Genomic DNA, 5405 nt, shown 5'->3' on the forward strand with positions numbered 1-5405 from the left:
TATAAATAAATTGCCTCAAAATGCACATTTAAGCAATATTATTTTCAAACGTTTTCTTAATATTAAATATCATATATTTGTGCAGTAAAAACCTTTGGAACATGGAATAAAATACAAAGTGCAAAACAACTTGTTTTATTTAGTCCTTTTTTTAATTAACACGTTGTATTAAAAAAAGGACTAAATAAAACAATCCAAATATTGAAAATCAAGTCTTTTCTCATGGCTAATCGAGATTTCTTTTGTTTTTCTATTTTTTTGTTTCGTTTTTTATTTCTTTAATACCAGATCGGCCTTGTTGACCTTTAATAGCTATTGTAACAGTTTTTTTCTTTCTTGAAATTTGATAATGGGGATGAGGGGTATAGTCTCAAGTAAAATACACTCTTAACTATTACAATGCTATATCCATTGAACAGTTATAAAAAATAAAAATCAATTATTAAAAAAAAAATAATAATAATTTTATAATTAAAAATGAAAGAGAAAATAAAAAACAAATTATATTTATAGAATCAATACATAAATAGTTTGAAAATAATGAATATAATAATAAAAAGAAATAAATATAAAGTTTATTCCAGGATGCCTTGCATCAGCTTGGGCTCCAGTCTTCGCAAAGAGGTTGGATTGCCCACGTTGTAAAAATGAAGGATTGCCAGTGAACCTTAAACTGTTGATAGCTGGGAGCGGGGTTTCGTAATCCTTTTTTTTTTCTTAAATCATCTATCGATTCAAGATGTAGTTCGCGATGTAATTGGCTATTTCTTATAGACCAGCGTGGATCTGTTGCAATACCCAGGAATTTATTTTGGAATGATTGCAATTCTTTTCTTCCCGTACAGGACTTGAAACCTGTACATCAGTTTTGGCTTAGTACTGTTTTGTTAAAAAATAATTGTTTCTGGTTTCAAATACTCGTCTGTAAATGGAACTATACGATGATTATAAAAAAAAAAAGAGTGATTCGATCATTTTGAAAATATAGTTTAAGAAGAGAGAAACTCCTACTAAGGGGCTAGGGAAGGCTAACTTGCCAATTATGGTTAGATCAAGGTATGCTATGAATATTGAAATAAGTTTTAACATTATTTGTGAAGGGAACCTGGAGTAGGTTTTTTGCTCCCAGCCGGCTCACTATGAAATATCGGCCCTGGTTAGAATAATTGCCCTGCCTCCAGCTCCCTCCATAACTAATAGCTGTCCAAAAACTTATCAATGGTAAAAAATCATCTAGGAAATCGGTCAAAGCATTTTGAGAAATCATCATTACAAATCTTATCAATTCTTCTTTTTACCACTGACCAATAACCGTCTCGATACACCATTTACGTAAGTTTTTATGTGAACTTATTTTGGAGTCGATGAATTCGGCTGGAAAACATCATTGGATGATATATCAGTATTCAATGATACCGCCAGCTGGTTCCGAGTCCCAGCTAAAATTACACCACGGGCCCCCTATCCTTTAATATTTTATGTTTTATTTTTTTCAATAATAGTAATGTATAAATTAAATTATTACGAAGATGAAACTTCCCATTGCACTATAATAAAAAGAGTTAATAGTTTTACATAACATTCATGACATCCTTTTACAAAATTAATATAAATAATTACTTAATCCATTGATAGTTTATGGACTACCCTTTTAGTTTAAATGACGAATTTTTAAAACATTTTCCGCTAAAGTATCTTTAATTTTACTTACTGAAATAAATAATAAACAAATAAATAAACAATGGATAAATGTAAAATATTAAAGAATTTGATTAGTAATTAAAGGAGAAAAAAGGAATAATAGAGAGAGGGATACGAATTGGAAAAGTCAAATAACACCCAGTTTTATCCATATGTACACGGCTTCGTTTGTTTGTTTTTTTTGTTTAACTGTAGAAATCCTAAACTACAATTTTTATTGTAAGTGAAAGATGTGTTGTGCAAACTGCACTTGATTTTTTATTTACACTTTTCTTAATTTCTTTTCTTCAAATATTGGTGTAAGAATTAAATATTCCTTTTCCTTTTTAATTACAAACAATATTCAGATGAATCGGGCTACTCTTTATAGGGTAGGATAAAAGTACGTAATATTATTTAGTGCAGATCGAAATAAATTTTTGTTTGCACTGGTTTTTCAAAAACGTTTTGACAGTATACACTTTGTTTCGCTAACTTTTATCGAGCCCCTAAGATGCAGCAGCCTTGGAATTTATGGAAGTAAGAGCTTCCCCGTTATTCAATATTTTATATTCACCATAATTTTTTTTATGGCACAAGATCACTTGTGCACAAAGTATTATATAGACTCAGCATTTTGGCGCCCAGCCACACTACATAACTTGCCTTCTAAACTCTTTGTAATATTCACATGAACGGAAATTTGATATCTTACGAATTTTAGATTGAATTTTACAAAATATCGGTATGGTTTTCCACCCCCGATTAAAACAAATAAGGTATCCATTTGTTTATTAAAATTAAAATAGACAGTGAGGATGTCATCTGATTTTAAAAAAAAAAATAGTGAAAACCAAGTGTGTACATTATATGATTTTATGGTATATAATAATCGAGAGAAATGGTTTATTTAGCCATGCTGCCTACATTGGGTTGCAAAAATACACAGCATACCCATCAATCCATGATCGGACGTATATGCAATTCATATATTTATGATATAACAAAAAACATACATATATTTTTTCTCCTACCTTTTCCCTTTACAATCAATACTCGTCTACACTCTAAATACAAATATTTTAATTTTGGTTTTCTATTTAGCAATTTAATTTCATTTAATTGACAAATTTATTCTTCCTAATTCACTCTCTCAGACCCTCTCCAGTGATCTGCTACCCTCGTTCGATCGGTTAAAGAAATTAAACGAATTTATTTTTTGATGGCAATGTAAAACCAAATCAAAGACATAATAGTCACAGCAGGAGATCAGTTACAGAAAAACAAATAAATTAAAAAAAAATACCAATATATAAATTTAAAAAACAAAACAAATTCCTTGGTTAATAACAAGCCGGAGATAGTTTTAATAGAACATAACGCGCGAAAATATCAATAAAGATCAGGAAATACCAAGATTTAAGCCAAGGACTTCGGTAACTTCATAGACTTGAACATATAAAGGTATATCCGGTGGTAATATCTTGCAACGGCCTCATCGCAGACAATACCATCCGATCAGTTTGAACTCCGATGAATTTGAAACTGCCTGAAAAAGTTCTAGGAGAGAAAGCATTTCTCCTCGCACAGAGTATTGTTAAAACGTTTTATATATATTTTAAAATTTGAGCATAACACGACTTTGGTGATGGTCGGTGAATATTTCTGGCAATAACCAAAAAAGTAGGAAATTCTCAAATAACAATAATAATAATATTAAACTACGTTTTGATGTTATTGGACAATAAAATCACTAAAAAAAATATAGATCTATTGGATAGTGTGTTTAGCTGTTATTTTCTTGGATTCTCTGATCTGGCAAAAACATAAAGGACGATACATAATTTGGTATACTACAGCTTATGTTACATGGTGATTATATTTTATGTAATATATTATTTAAAGTTACAACCTGAGTTCATACTGTGAAGGTATGAGGTATGGTCTGGTATTCCATAGTTTATGTTGTTAGGAAGTTAGAAATTAGTTTGTTAGATATACCTTACCTGAGCTTAGGATTAAATTTATAAATCTTTCATATCGATATCTTATGGATATCAATTAATGAATATTTACAAAAGATATTCCTCTGAAGTTTTCTATCCTATGGACGTCCCAATGCTTTAAAAAATTAACATGTCAGTGGTTTAGAATGACAATATGATATTTATGTGTGGGCCATCCGTAGCTCAGGTGGTCAGGCGCAGGTTTATCAATCTGAGATCAGCGGGCGACGCCGGTTCGAATCCTGGGGTGTTGACTTTTTCATTGAGTGGTGGTCCCATAAAATGAAAAACTTGACTCCCCACCAAGGATAGAATAGGTCGGTCACCTGTAGATAACCCCCATTATGTCAAAAGCCTGTATAGTACTTCAATGGGAGTGTTGGGCTGACAAAAGGGAGCAAAAAAAAAAATATTTATGTTAAAAGAAACAAAACAATATTAAACTGTGTTATAGCATTGAACCCTCACATGTTAAACAACTGAGCTCTAGCCAGTGTAGCTCGTCGTACATAGTTGCTAAGAGCTCTTCAATTAGATCTTTTTAATAAACTGAATAATTGTTCTGGAGAGCTGGTCAGCTGCCCGCAATATTTTATTCAAATTTCACTATACTTGTGACAGGTTCACAAGAATTGAATGGTATATTCTTTTTCTTCGGAGTTACACACTATAATGCATCCTTGGTTTTACACTTAACTTGAGTAATTCTGCTCTACACCGGAAAATCGACATCATCGATACTAGATCCAAATTATTTAAATATGGCGTTTATGCTTCAACCTCACATAAGCCTGCATACAAAGTAAAACTAGATCGGAAAAATTTTTCAAGATTATTTTGTTTCTCAGATTCCTTTACGCTATGTCTGACAACGTCCAATCTTCCGCGCAGATTTGCAATATTCGAAGTAACGAGATTAACACCTTAACATTCCTCGAATTCCTGCCACTTCTGGTATCAATAAACTCTTATCACCTCTTTTATTAGGATAATAAGCGGAAACCCGGGATTTTGAGAACTTTTAAAATATTATTGAAATGTAATTTCAACGTATAGGATATATGTTGAAATTACATTTTTGTTTGGCCATATATGTTTCCTGATTTCGGGATAACAGTGTACCTACATTCACCAGTTTAATGTTCGAATCGATTTAATGAACACAAATGTTATTAATTTCGTACTTCATCAATTTGAACTACTTGATTTTTATTCAGTAGATATGTTCACAGTTGTAATCAGGTCCTAAACGTATTTGTAGATGAATTTAGTGCTCCTAACTGTAAAACGTATCTACAGAGGGATTAAGAAAATAATTTTTATTTTTTTTTTAATTTTGTGGGTAGTGGGTCACTGGAGAGTGTCTGAGAAATGAAATCGTTAAATAAAATATAACAAAAAAAAAAAAATTTAAATATTTGTATTTAGTGTGTAGACGAGTATTGATTGTTAAAGGAAAACGTAATATATATATTATTTTGTTATATCATGTAATATATGTATTGTATATATGTCCTATCATAGACTGATTGGTATACTGTATATTTTGGCAACCCAATATATTTGGGCAGCTTGGCTAAATGAAACATTTCTCTCCCGTTTAATATTTCCTCAATATTAATTCACTTTGATGTTTCAAAAATTATATTAACAGCGATCTGTATGATGAATCCATTTTTTATTTGTTCCAAATAATTCAGAGCATACTTTATTTTCTAA

This window comes from Halyomorpha halys, unplaced genomic scaffold (genome assembly GCF_000696795.3).
Source record: "Halyomorpha halys isolate HHAL.00 unplaced genomic scaffold, Hhal_1.1 Scaffold431.1, whole genome shotgun sequence".
NCBI lineage: Eukaryota > Metazoa > Arthropoda > Insecta > Hemiptera > Pentatomidae > Halyomorpha > Halyomorpha halys.